This window comes from Chinchilla lanigera, unplaced genomic scaffold, assembly GCF_000276665.1.
Source record: "Chinchilla lanigera isolate Chin_1 unplaced genomic scaffold, ChiLan1.0 scaffold00056, whole genome shotgun sequence".
Lineage (NCBI taxonomy): Eukaryota > Metazoa > Chordata > Mammalia > Rodentia > Chinchillidae > Chinchilla > Chinchilla lanigera.
Genome location: NW_004955457.1, coordinates 14,848,377 through 14,863,423, shown reverse-complemented (window position 1 = coordinate 14,863,423; position 15,047 = coordinate 14,848,377). Strand labels below are relative to the sequence as shown.

The following is a 15,047-nucleotide window of genomic DNA, read 5'->3' as shown; positions in this document are numbered from 1 at the left end:
AAAGTTTCATGTCTCAAAAGTGCAGGTAATGTAGCCCCCAGTTAACTAGGCCATGGTTACTTAATCTGCAGGGTCTGGTGTCAAAATGAAAACATAGACCAAAAGCGGGACTAAAAAGCCCTGATAAGACCTTAAGCCAATGGCTGAGTGATGCAGCTTAGGACCCCAAGTGGCTGCACTGGTCACACTAACCCCTGTGAAGCCAGCCCTAGGTCTACTGCAGCAGGTAAGAATAGCTCACTTTGCTACCAGCAAGTTCTCCGTGCCTCCTATTACTTTCCACCACAGGGCCTCAGAGCAGTCTCCATCTGCATTGATTGGCCCATCCATGCGGAGACCTTTTACCTGGCCCCAGTTTGTGTGACTTCATATCTTTATGACATGGAGCGAACATCTTGGCGCCACGTCGCTGTTATCCATTAACCACTCCTGTTTTCCTAATCATCGTGGACTCCATCTTTCTCTGTCCTATCTGTTATTGTCTTTCGAAAAGAGATGTGAGGACTCCCGAGGCTGCTCTGGTTTACATGACATGATTTGTGTATCTGCCTATGAGAGTTGCTCCAATGAACCCTGTGCACTATCTTCCCCCAGCCCCTCCTCCTCCAAAGAGAGAAGGAAAAGGTCATACATCTGTAAAATGACAGCACTTATGAAAAACGAGAGCAGGGCCCACATGGCTCTCATCAGACACAGGCTCATCTGCTGTGCCACAGACCCTGCTCATTTCCTTCAGAATCAGACTGCAGTTAAAAACAGGAAGCACCTAATAAATCGCCTGCTAGCTCAAATTAACAAAGCATAAAGAAACTTTCTAAGTAATCAATGAGTATTGCTGGCTTAAAAAAATGAAAGTGTCAAACACCGGGAACTTACAAATGTGATCATATTTTTCTCTATAAAACTACTTTAAAATGTCAACCTAACCTAAATTTAGAAATAAATCAGCTTCCTCAGAGAAGGAGTGGAAAATCAGAATTTCTTCCTAATTTTCTATCACAGGTGGACATAAAACATTTCAAATGTAATATGAAATTTTATCATGTGGTCATTGCACTTGGATATTTAGGCACATACATGGTTTTAAAAACAGAATAAATTAAATATACAGCAATCATACAAGTGTCAGGATCCCCAAGGTAGCCAGAGGGCTCCTTATGTCTGAAATTAATCAGTCTTGTCTTTTAATAGGGAAAAATAATCTCAGTATTATGAAAAGATTTTATCATAGCTGTAGCTCATTCCCAAGAGTTGCCTGCTTTCATACATACTTGCCTAAAGTAAAATCAATAATAAGCCGCGAAGCAAGAGGATACTTCCTTGAGCTGTATTTTGGATTAGAAAAAACAACTGATATTAAGTTTAGGGGAAAGGACGCCACGCAATTGTAACCCATGCCAGCCCTGCTCCTAAAAAGAATTATATCTCCCTGAAAGAAGTAGAGGGAGAGTCTGGAAAAAAAAAAAAAAGCTTTTTTCTCATTTTTTCAAAGCCTTAGAAAAAACTCTAATCTGCCTAATGCGTCTATGCTCCAGATTTCTTATCCTTAAAACAAGCTTCTAAGACAGAGAAATAAATAAAAATTTTCCAGAAATGATAGGGGAAAAAATTCTTAAATTTCTAAGGCTGAAAACACTTGTTAGAAAAACAACTTTTATTTCACAACAAAATCCAACTGCTCAGCCGCTCAGAAGTGACAGGAAAAGTTTCTAACACTGTTCTGACAGTTGACTATTCAGTACTTGTCACAGGAGGATTATTTGTCCTGTGCGTGACTGACCCCTTCAGGTGCTGTATTGAAAAGACTGTTGTGGGTACCCAGAGGAGGGGGTCTTCCTGACACTTCATAAATGCTAAGAATTTTCAGGAGAAAAAAATAGATAAATTCACTTAAAAGTTAACTGAGAATAACAATCATGACTTTTCATTATAAAATGTTTTTCAACTAACACATTTCATATACCATTCATGTATATTAACTGAAAACATTTTTTGAATACTACATAAAAGGCACTATGCTATAGGACAATCAGTTTTCAGAAACGATGTCAGGTCCTATTTTAAAATCCATACTCTGACTCAATAGGTATACCAGAATTTATGAAACCATGGACCTCGATCTTTCCTGAAAATTTCGTTACAATAATGAGAGATTTAATAATGCATAATACCCACAATTTAGGAGCTGGGTATGAATTTTACAAACTGTATTAAAAATAACTTAATAGTTAAGCAAAACTTGCCAGGGGAGCATAATAATTTCACATTCTTTATTCTCAGTGTCTCAACTACTTGAATAGGGAGAAGACAGGAAAAGTATTTGGAACCGAGGTAAATCTGACTCTGTAAAAGTGAAATGCTTTAGGTTGGACTCAAAACATTATCACCAAGAATCCAAGATGGGTGCCTAAGAGAGAGATTGTGAACTGCGGTCCTATGCAAGCTGATATTGTCTTGCACCTTGCACTCGATAAGGCAGGCTCGTAACGCTGTGAGTCTGTGTGCGCAGGTAAGCAGAATCTTGGACATGGCCGGGGTAGTGGTAAGTGACGAAATGATGCACTTCCTCATCTGGAGTGACTGAAGTTTAAATAAAGAATTCAGCTTCGCAGAAACAAAGGGATGGTGTGCAAAAGGTCCAGATCAGCTGACATTCAGGACAGGACACAAGTTCTTGGATGATCCTTAGATTGCAAGCAGGTGATTGTGGGCTCCTCTGGAGATGGTTGAGAAAAAGGCAAGACCCCTCATAGCTGGGGTCAGCAGGGTGATTTCTTTTCCTTTCTCTGCTGCAAGACTTAAAGGTACCCCAGAGGTAGCCACATTTCATGTTCATTATAACTGTGCCCAGTACTGGACAGAGTGGACAAGCAGGAATGGACCCAGAGAAGAGACAGGATTTGATGCTTTCAGGGAGGGTGAGATTTGAAGAAGGGAGCAGAGGTTATGCAATTTGTTTCCCAGAGCAGGTGATGCTTCGTGCTATATTATAACATAAAGCCTATTTACCGAGTCTTCTCCCAGTCATCACCTCAGTGAGCAACACTTCCGTGTAATAATCCGCAACACACAAAGTGATGATGTGGAGACAATAAAGGCCTTCAAAGGCTGATGAATAATTTTAAATAATTATTAAACAATTAAATTCTATGTTCAAAGTTTAGATTTCATATTAAGCAGAATTAGAGATTACTGGGCCAGGTATATAGCTCAGTGGCACAAGCCCCTGCCTGGCAAGGGCAAGGTCCTGAGTTCTATTCCTGGTACAAAAAAAAAAAAAAAGAATAGAGATCACTGAAATTTCTTAAATAGAACTCAAACTTCTGCTGTTATTATTCACTATAAGGTCTTATGTTCTCAGCTCTCTCCTGCTAGCATTTCTAACAGTTATTTTGTTGAATTTATAAATGAATCCTCATTGAAATAAAATTTTGAATTACATAAGTTGAAGAAAATTAAGTTAGTCCCTGGATGGCAAACAAGACTAAAATTGACCTTGATAAGCATAAAAGTGAGTCTAAGTTACAAATATAAAATTCAACAGGTATATGTACCCTCAGTAAGTTACAAAATAATTTCATATCTTTCAATGAAAATGGCAAATTGTATGGATCTAATTTTTCTACATTTATCTGTATATCCAACACGATTTAAATAAAAATACAGCTTATGGCAAAGGTGGTAGAATCTGATAAACAGAGTAGCACACATTTCTATTTGCAGATAATTAGAAAATGAAGCAAATACACAGAAGAAATTTAAGACTATGTATAATCATATCATCAGTTAAGGAGCTTTATTAAAATCTCAATATGCAAATTAAACCCTAATACTCTCCTGTCATTTTTTCAATTAAAACTGTATCACAGCTTCTCATATCAACAGTGATACACGAGTTGAAGTACTTTAGTGCTCCATTTTGCTTATTTCAATAGTTTACTTCAACATGCTTGAAATAATAAGTTGTTAGGATTTTTTCCCAATTCTCCACTAAGCACACTAATATGACTATTCTTCCGGTCCAAATTGTTACTAATGGTTTGAAAATAAATTCTTAGAAATCAAAAAAAAGCTATCATTGGCTCACCAAACTTTCTTCTTAAACAAGACTGACCAGTGAATTATTATTTGATAGTCCCACTAATAACATATTTCCTAGATGAGGAGAAATCTAAAACCTCCACTGAATGCTGACCTTGGAGTCACTCGTTCACCTGTCACAAAGTAATTGTCTTCTATGAGCCTTCATAAAATAATTGTTTGTAACTGAAAGAATTTACTCTGTGACCATGCATTCCCTCTTTTTTCTTGTTCCATGACTTCTTCAAGAAAAGAAAAATAGGGGGCTGGGGATTTAGCTCAGCGGCACAGCGCCTGCCAGGCAAGCGCGATGTCATGAGTTTGATTCCCAGTACCGGAAAAAAAACAAAAAAACAAACAAACAAAAAAAAAGAAAAGAAAAATATTTTCAATACAAACATGGCCTAGAATATGCTGAGTTCTTACCGCCACTGTAATGGGTTGCTAGAAAATGCAGGTGTGGCTCAATGAAATGTCATTCTTTCCAGGATAAAACAGAAGATATTCCATGGAAGCATGTATCATCACAGCCAGTGCTGTGGTCCAATATTTGCCAAGATCTGAAAGGTACTGAGAAAAAAAGACAACTTTAAGGTGGAACTTTGATCCCTGGCAGGAGGAGAAACAGAATTCTTTATACTCTGTGTGAAACTCTATGTTCCACTGCAGAGCCCAGAAGGAAGAGACATTTTGCTGGCCACATCTGGCCAGAGGTTTCATCCATTTTTATTGGAGAAAGAGCATCATAATCATCCTACTGGCTATCTGCATTTTGTGGACTATATGGTCATGTGAAGTTAATTGTTAATTAACGGTGACCATGTCTTAATTCCTTGTACATGTTACTTCTTAGCCAATCCTTTTTATGAACTCTAAAAAATTCTCACATAGAAATATCTCTTTCCAATAAATACCTGAAAGAGGTAAAAGTATTATTATTCAAACTGAAACCACATTAATAAACAACAAACTCTGCAGAACAGGAAAAATTACATCTTATAGAATGCCAGTTAAGAATGATTTCCATCAACATGTGCCACATAATGTGCTCTAAAAATGCTTGATTCCTGTCACGTTCTCCTTTTAATCTGAATTAGTTCTTTAATCAAGGAACAATGTTTGTGGGGTCAAAGTGGTGATGTCAACATCCTTTAATATACTAAGCTGAAGAATTCCAGGTTGTCGTAGATTCATGGATGTAGGTGAACATGCATAGAAGGCACATAAACACACACACACACACACACACACACACACAAACAAACAAACAGCACAACACAAGAGTAGCAGAGAAAGCTGGAAAAAGCTTGTTAATAATTTAGTATAATCCCTTCTACTTTGGGACAAAACAACTCAAAGTATACCATGCTGGTATGTTTTCCTTGCAAAAAAAAAAAAAAAAAATCTCACTTTTTTGTTGTAGATTCGAAAAATATCAAAGTGAAGTAGTAAATGGTTTGAATTATAAATCTTCACAAATAAATGCAGGTGTATTTCTCTGAGTATACACAGGGATACTACTAAACTGTGTTCTGTTGGATATTCCTAGGAAGTTACCTTAAATGAACTAAGGATCACAACTTGCTGTGAGCATAATAATTGTTTACTTTGCGTGTGTTTGTGCTAACTTTTTGAAAACATAAGCCTTTAGAAGCAAGCAAACTTACTATAGTATTATTACACATTAAACATCACCTCCATGCCAGGTACTATTCAAGCGTTTTGTCCACTTTTACAGTCAATCTTCACAAAAATCCAATATCACAGATGAAAAATAACTTGCTCAATATTTTGCAGCTGGTATTTTAAAAAGCTGGGACTGACCCTCAACTATGTCCAACCTCAAAGTTCCTCTTCATTAGGTACCGTACTACGTTATATTTGCTCATGAAAATATCAAATACACCTCTTGCAGCATTTTGTATATACTTCATTTCTAATAAGCCTTTTGTCTTAAACAATAGATGAATTTAAATTTAGTTTGTGTCTCAAATTAGTTGAGACAATACTTTTTAGCTATAGTTTTGTGCTTATGGTGGAAAGATCATTAATGAATTGATAATATTGCCAAGCAAATTGCCTACGTTGCCGAAAATCCTGTGTGAGAAAAGGGGGGGTTAAAAGTAGCTGCACTTGTGCGTGTGTACCTAAAAGTATCTGTGAATAATTTTCCCTGCTAGAAATGAAGCCACAGAAATGTGTAAAGTGAAGGTGGGAGTAACTGAGAAGGATTCCAAGCCCACAAAGAGAGTGCTGCAGGAAGTAACGTGAAATGCCAGATCCATGCACCCCCGGAAGCCAAGGAAGCCTCCCCCATTTATCTCTGAGGACGCGCTTGCTTCACGCCAGGGTTAAAGGTCTAGAGTCTCCTCTCCTGCCCGGTCCAAGCGGAGGCGAGCATCCGGCTCTGTCAGCCTGCTACAGACACCACAGGTAAAAAGGAATCTGGGCTGCGGCTGGAAACCAGAGGCTGAGGGCCAGCCTCCAGCACCATCTGCGAGGTGCTTCCCTCAGAGGACTTCCCACCCCCTCCCGATGGGGCCGTGTGGCTCCTATGCACCGAGCCTCAGTGTCTGTCCTCCTTCCTGCCTCTTTCCCCTAAGTGCTCAAGCTCCTGCAAAATGCACCCTGAAAATACAGACTGCTTGCAAGTAGCCTCTTTTATTCTTTCTAAATGTACTTCTTCTGTCGGCATCAGTCTGGCAACAAGTTTGAACCTCCGGGACACGATGGAGCAAAAACAAAAATAAATTAATGTGTTAATTATCTGACCCAGGGATAATATGCAAATTTTTCCTGGTCTCTCTATCACTTCTTGTTTTTCATTTACACTTGCTTCATATTTTATTCTGTCTTTCTTTTTCTCCCGTGTTTCCCTTTTTCTTTGATCCCTCTCCTGAAATTGTGCTGCTTTGAAGAACTCCATTTGGGGTACACCTCCCTATGTAGTTCAGGCTGGCCTTGAGCTCACTATGTAGCCCAGGCTGGCCTCGAACTCGCAGTGATCCTCCTGCTTCAGGCTCCCCAGTGCTGGGACTGTAGATGTGCGCCACCATGCCCTTTACTTTAGATTAACATGGAAGGGAAACATCTTGAATTTTAAGTAGTGTTAGCCAGCGATTAACTCTGTGCCTCAGGAGTTTTAAAGTGTGTGTTTGTGTACGTAAGTGTATATGAAATCCTCTTTTTCCTGCTTAGCAATGTTTGGTAGTAACTATCCCAGTGGTCTTAATGGAAATCCAGCCCGCGAAACTTACTCACTACCCCTACAAATACAGCAAGCATATAACAGTGTTTGTGATTTAGATAATCTGATAACCTCTTTAATTTGCAAAAGCTGGTTTTCTGGCTTTTTCAGACACAGACACTTTAATATTTTAAGTTCCCAAGCCCCATAACCGTTTAACTCACCCAAGCTTTAGAGTGTTACAACATGAAGCTACACTGAACAGATGTTCAAGGAGCCCCAGAACATTGTAAATTATGATGAATTAATTTGCTCATTTCAGAGTTTGACAAAGCAGCTCTCAGAGGCTGCCCTGCACTCTGCTACAGGAAAGGAAGAGTGAAAAAAGCAGCCGGCCGAGGATCCAGGACAAAGTGTCTCCTGAGTTTCAGTAAGTGGCTCTGTCACATAAAACTTATGTTGGCTGTTAAGTGGCCAAGCCAGCTGCATCCCATGTGCCACCGACGTGCTAGCCTCTTATTTCTCCCCCTCGGTTATTGTGTCTATAAATCCACTGGGCCACCTGTGCAGTGTGCTCATCAGCATGGCCCCAGAGGAAGCGTTAACATATCAAGCCTCATAAAGCACCAATCCTTAAATGTAAAAACCGACACTTTCATCCTCTCTGGGCTGCATCTGTATAGATTTCTTTTTAATGAAAAAAAGGGGTTATTTTTCTGCTTATAGTAAAATGCTTGTTTATGGTGTTACATGATTAATGATTATATTTTTTTAATTTTTGCTAATGTGAAGCTACCTAATTTATTCTTCTCTGAAACTGTAGCAGTCCATGATTAAAACATTCATTCCTATCAGTAACTCAACATTCATTCAAATCAGGAAACCAACCCAGGCCAGGTGCCTGACAAGCATCAAGTCGTAGAAACAGAAGAAGGAAAGAGGGAAGGAAGGAAGGAAGGAAGGAAGGAAGGAAGGAAGGAAGGCAGGAAGGAAGGAAGGAAGAAGGAAAGGGAGGGAGGAAGGGAGGAAGAAAAAGGAAAGAAACAATCAACATAATATATCTTTTTCTTTTTTCAGTTGTCTTTTAAATTTTCTTTCCTGAAAACTGGTTATCTACTGGGAAAATCTAATACTGTACAAAATTCACTCCTCAACTTTGCATCTCCATTTCAACAATGTTAACCCAAAATTTTAATATATTTAGCAGCACTTTGAACACTCTTCTATTAGTTTGAAGCTAGAGGGTTATGATTGTTTACTCATCTCTGTCTCTTCTCTTACAGTACGAACCCTAACAGTAGTTAATAAAGGTTAGATAGAAGGTCAGCAGATCATTTAAGGACTCCCTTCTGTATTTATGTTTGCCTTCTCAGCACTTTCTATCCCATCCTAAAGACCAACACAACACAAGCAAGTGGAAAGCAGGGAATAAAGGGAGGCAATGTATAGAGTTACAGAACTCTCCACTGCAGGGAAAAGATACAGTGCATGTATGTTGTACATGAACCTGCACATCACAGGAGCACGATAAACTCTGAATAAATAACTGGAACAAAGTAAAGCAAAACTTTCCATTCAAGAAAGCTGGCGTGAATAATTTTGAGTCAGGTTGTTTACTAAGCCTGTGATGATCAAAAAAAAAAAAAATGCATTCCACTTATTTTCTGATCTCCATTTGTACCCTCCACATTGAGTAGAGAGAGTAGGAAAGGTAATGGATGTGTGGAGGAAGAGAAGAGGTGGTACTGAAGGTACTGATGCATAAATGTAAAGCTATTGCAATGAATGGAAGACAAAGAGAAGCTCCATGATTTAATGGCTATGTTGGGCCGCAGATCCCCTTGAGACAGCCAGAGCACCTACCTTGGAGCATGTGCTCAACAACCTAATCCAAGGTGCTGTGCACTTCCTTCAGACCCTCCGGAGAAAACATTGGAAATTATCACCCAAACATAACCGCTACTTCAGAAAAATAACTGACACACATCTGTGACACTCCTTGGGTGATAAGGACCAAGTACCCTCCTTACCAGGAAGCTAAGGAAAGAAATGAATCAGACATGGGGGGCTGGGGATTTAGCTCAGCGGCAAAGCGCCTGCCTGGCAAGCGCAAGGTCGTGAGTTCGGTTCCCGGTACCGGAGAAAAACCAAAAAAAAAAAAGAAATGAATCAGACAGGCATATAAGCTAGTTAAATGTCACTTTATATGACCTACTGTGAGGTCTTGTCCTTGTCTGCTGGGACATGCTCTCCAGGAGGAGTGTCTTTATTTTCCTGGGGGCTGTGGGCCACACTGTACAACCTAACACTGTGTCTTATGGAGTGGCTTCGGGCCATGTGGTAACAGCTCCACTGCCAGAGGGACTTGAGACTACAGAGATCTCTTAGCCTTAGGAAGAAGGAGAGGCTGGAGTCAGCCACATGGACAGTCAGCCATGTGACTGGGCCCTGATAAATGACAATGACACAGGACCAGCTAAGCTTCTAGGGTGTGACGTCATACACCACTGCCAGGAAGGAAATGCTGTCTGTGATGCTATGGGGACAGGCTAGCCAGAAGAGCCTTGTTTAGAACCTTGCTGAATTCTGCCCTACAAATCGCATCCCTTGGCTGATTTTTATCTCTTCTTTCAGTGCAGTGAACTGTAGATATGAACAAGGCTATTTTCAGGTGGTCTTGGGAGCCCCTGAATTCTGCAGGTAGTGCAGAAGTGAGAAATAAAAGCAAGTCTGTGAACTGTTCTGTAATTTTATACAGAGCCTCTCTGAACACACACACACACACACACACACACACACACACCAGGCCACTGTAACATGGATTTCAAATGGGCAACTGACCTGCACTTTAAGTGATCTTGTGGGTCCCTTCTTGGGCTACAAAGCCTGCATGGTACTTCCAGAATGACTGACTTGCCAATTAGTAACAGACAAGCAGGCTGTGCAGCTTGAGCAAACCCACCTGTTTTGCAAAGCTGATATGGTAATTTGTTCGTTGCCTACTGGATAGCAGATGCACTACTTGCTTTCCAGTTTCTCTTTATCCAGCGCAGACAACCAGAGCTGAGCATAACTTTGATATTTAGATAATATTTTTACTATTTTAACCAATGCAGCCTTAAAGATTTGACTGTCATACTCATAATCATAATCAGAGGCATCTGCATAAGTAGTGTCTACTCTGTGCTAGGGACTACTTTGAGTGCTTTGGGTAAACTGACTTGCAATCCTCACAATCACATTAATCTCTATAGTGACTGGTGTTTATCCATTTAAACACTTTTACATGAAAAAGAGAAAAAAGTCTTCTGTAGAATACACAGCTTAACTGATTGATTTAAATAATGTGGTGGCCCTTGGAAAAGCCAATTTATTTCACTGGTTGTCTTAGCACGTTTTTGCTCAGATCTATGGTAAGGATTTTTAGCGCAGGTCTTCTGGAAAGAACATTCTGAGATCACTAATCTTCGAGAAAACATCATTTCTAAGCCTGGCTACAAACCAGGACTTATAGGACACACAAAAGGACTGTGGTTAGTGGAACTGGGGATTTGGGAAATGAGACTAAGTAAAAATCTGTAAGATGGTTTAAGATATTTAAGATTTATTAAACATTGTTGTATAGAGTGAAAAAAGGATATTTAGAAAGGGTAATTTCTTCTATATGTCACTTAGTATAAACTTTTCTGATTAATTTTTGATAGGTCTAATTACCAGCAGTATTATGTATATGTATAACTGATACTGTTTCTTACTGTGCAGTAATAAAAACAGTATGGTGATAACCTAAAAGAGACATGTAGACCAAGGAACTGAATAAATCTTCACATTTTCAGTCAATCTAACTTCAACAAAATTTGCCAACATCTCCCAATGGGGAAATGGCAACCTCTTCAATAATCATGCTCAGAAGACTGGGTATCTACATGCAGAAGAACAAATTGGACCATTATCTCATACCATATGCAAAAAGCAACTCAAAATGGATTAAAGGCTTACCTGTAAATCCTGAAATGTAGGACTTAAAACTAAAGCAACTAAAAATAAATACAGGAAATATTTTTTAACATTGGACTAGAGGATAATTTTATTATATAATCCCAAAGCACAGGCAACAAAAGCAAAAAAATAGGCAAATGGTAATCATCAAACCAGAAGCCCCATATAACAAAGAAAATTATCAAAGTGAAGACACAACGTATGCAATGAGAAAGATAGTTGCAAATCATACATCTGATAAACAGTTAATAATAGGAATATACAAAAACTGACAACTCAGTAGTGAGAAAATAAAGAACCCAGTAAAAGGTAGGCAGAGGACATTTCTCCAAAGAAAATATACAAATGGCTAACAAGTATATGAAAAACGCTCAGCATCCCTAGTCATAAGGGAAATGGAAATCAAGACCACAGTGAGACATCACCTCACACCTCTTAAAATGGCTATTATCAAAAAGATAAAACATAACAAGTGTTGGCAAGGATGTGGAGAAAAAAAGGGCCTTTGCACCCTGTTGCTGGGACTATCAATTGGATTGTACTCATCAGAGAAAACAGTATGGAAGTTCCTCAAAAAATTAAAAACAAACTTCATGATCTAGCAGTCCCACTGCTGAGTATATATTTAAAGGAGATGAAATCACTTTTTTAAAGAAACATCTGAATGTTCATGTTCATTGCCGCATTAATACAGAGTAGCCAGGGTACAGGATCCATTACGTGATTGTCAACAGGTGACTGGATAAAACACACACAAACACACACACACACATACACACATATGACAATGGGACATTATGTATATAGACAATAGACTATTATTCGGCCTTTAAAAAGAAGGAAAGTCTGATATTTGGGGCAACATAGATAAACTTGGAAGACTTTATGTTAGGCAAAAGAGTTCAGGCAGAGAAAGACAAACAGTATCTTTGCATTTACATGCTGAATCTAAGAAGCTGAACTCTTCAAAGCAGAGAGTAAAATGATTGCCAGAGCAGGGAAATAATAAAACTTTATTCAAAAGATATGCAGCTTGATTTACGCAGGATGAATAAGTTCTGGGAATTTGCTGAGCAGCGTGGTGACTGTGGGCAATAATATTATATATGTGAATTTACCGAGAGTAAATGCCTTAAATGTCCTTATTACATACACAGAAAGGATACTGATGTGAGGGGCAGCTGTGTTTATTTGTTTAATTGTGATAATTGTTTTACAATACATACATATATCAAAATACCATGTGGCATACCTTACATACATATAATTGTTATTTGTCAGTTACATTTTGATAAATCTAGAGAAAAATAACATTTATTCTGAGAATTAGGCACAAATATGTAGATGGCATTTACTGAAAAGTGAAAAAGTTCCTATACTAACATATCATGATTATTACTTTCATCAGTTTGAATATCCTATTATAAGAAAGGAACAAATTATTCTTCTCTGGAGTTACATACATTCTCTTGTGAAAAGAGATTTGAAATAAAAAATAGGAGATGGGAGACAATTACTGTTAACCTTAAAGTCAATTTTTAAGTGTTTTTTACTAATTCTCAAATTTTAGTGAATTTAAGTAAAATTTTAGTAAAAATTTTAGTAAAGTTAGTTCTCTAATTAAAAAAAAAGAGTGAGATAATAGTGAATGAGTCCAATTTAGAATTTTTTCTTTGGAGGCGCCCATTTTGTTTGTTTCCTAGATGCAGACATATCTTATTTTATTATGCTTTGTTTTACTGTACTTCAAGTGTATTGTTTTTACAAATTGAACGATTACAGCACTCTTATGTAATGCAAGAGTACTGGCACTTTTGTTCTAGTTGATATTGAATAAGAAGAGAAATTTGATTACCTTTTTCTCTCATATTTGAAGTACTCTTTCCTTTAAACAATTCATACCAAAGAGTCAGGAGAACTTAGCTGTAGTTACAATTTCTCAGGAATGTTTATAAGTGGTGTTGGCACAGAAATCACATTATGACTTCTTTTCCACCAGTGTGGTGTCTCGAGTCTCCAACCGGACCCCCGGACTTGTTGGGAATCACCGCTATGCTAAGAATCTCTTCCTGTCTCTCCTTGGAAGTCATGTGGTAATTACCTGGGTCGGACACCAACCCTCAGTTTTTGTATTCTGAGTGACTTTGACAAGCCAGGGTGCCAAGCACGCATGGAAAGACTGGTCAGAGCTAGAGTGAAAAGAATGATGTTCAAATCCAAAATCTGTCACTTAGCTTTGAGTGAATTTGAGCACCAACTGACTTACTAAAGCCTTGGATTCTTTTGAAAAAAAAATTCACTACCCTGCTACCTAATGCTAAAATGAAAGCAGTTTGAAATCTTTGTGGCATGGCTAAGTCTAGCACACTTTGGAGTCACCTGGCAGCTTTGTTAACACACAGAACCCGGGAATGTCTGTTGTGCCCCCAGAATGTCTGGCTGAGTCCATCAATGTGCACCTAGGAATGTGCATTTCTGATTAGCTGCCAGATGATGCTGATAGTACTGGAGCTGGGGCCACACTTCAAGGGTGACTATTCTAAAGAACAATCCACCCTGTATAAGTCAATAACGTGACCATCATCCTAGGTGCCTTCGTAGTGATAGATAGTATACTGAAGAATCAAGTCTTATAAGACAAAATACAATCCATTACATAAGGCTGCTGCAAGCCTAAATACTGCATGTCACCTCAGAAAATCAAAATGCAGAAATTCTAGTCTTGAAGCTATTGTTTGGGCAAAATTCAAAAATTTAATTTAAAACCTACAAAGACTCTGAAAATGTACTAGTGTATAAGACAAATGTATTTTCAAGAACAATGGAAAATCTGACGACATTAAAGATACATTTTGCCTCGCAGCCATAGCTTCTGTGGTGTCACTGATGTGATTGTTTTCTTCATGTGTCCTTGGAATAACACAGTTCACTTCCCTAATGGATCTGGGATCCTCACCACTGTTTCCCTTGTCTCTTTAAACCATCCTTAGGGTTCCATTCTTCACCTGAGAATTGCTTTACATTCCTCTATTTTACCACAAAATACTATTTTGCAAGATGGAAATTGGAAGGCATCCGTGAACAGGGCAGTTTCCGTGTTTCTCTGTGAAGGCTGCGTGCTGTAGCAGTATGCTGTGTTGCAGGTCTATTTGTCAAACCAAGCAGTTAGGGAATGTTCTACTTCCGCACCTGATATCAACTCCCAACTGGGTGCGCCTATTAGTCTGGCTAGGGAGAAAAAATATCTGTAGGCCATTTGTGCTGATAGTAAGGATAGATGAAGCAGTTTTGAGAGCTAGACAGGGATTTTTCTGACATCACCAGCTAGCATGATTGAAAATTAAGGTGATTCTGTATGTCCTGTTATTATGATACAGATGTATGAGGTTCCTGAAACAAATCTGTCCCAAATTCATGAAGGCCTTGCCCAACAATTCTTTCAATGCCTCTATCAAAGACTTTCTAAGTAGATATAGGGAAGAATCCTGTTTACCTTTGTTTGATGTCTTACTGCAAAATTGATTTTAACAATTGTGGGCTTTAACTGCACTGGAAAACTGGTTCTTCCAAGAGGAAGTGGAGGAGCTATGCATAGGGAGGAACCCCTGGCATTCCCCTAGGGAACTCAATTCTCATTTCCAAATTCCACATAGCCCTCCCTTCTAGACAATATGATTAAAACTTGGGTAGCGGGGCTGGGGATTTAGCTCAGCGGCAAAAGCGCTTGCCTGGCATGTGCAAGGTCGTGAGTTCGGTTCCCGGTACCGGAGAAAAACCAAAA

At 38.8% G+C, this 15,047-nt stretch overlaps 1 long non-coding RNA gene across 1 annotated transcript; it reads left to right on the top strand.

The window, feature by feature from the left end:
- The first annotated feature begins 6,277 nt into the window (after positions 1-6,277).
- On the top strand, positions 6,278-14,128 carry LOC102021851. The gene is made up of 3 exons (XR_262954.1): positions 6,278-6,513; positions 7,590-7,697; positions 13,266-14,128. It is a non-coding gene; the product is annotated as an uncharacterized LOC102021851 (long non-coding RNA).
- The last annotated feature ends 919 nt before the right edge of the window (positions 14,129-15,047 follow it).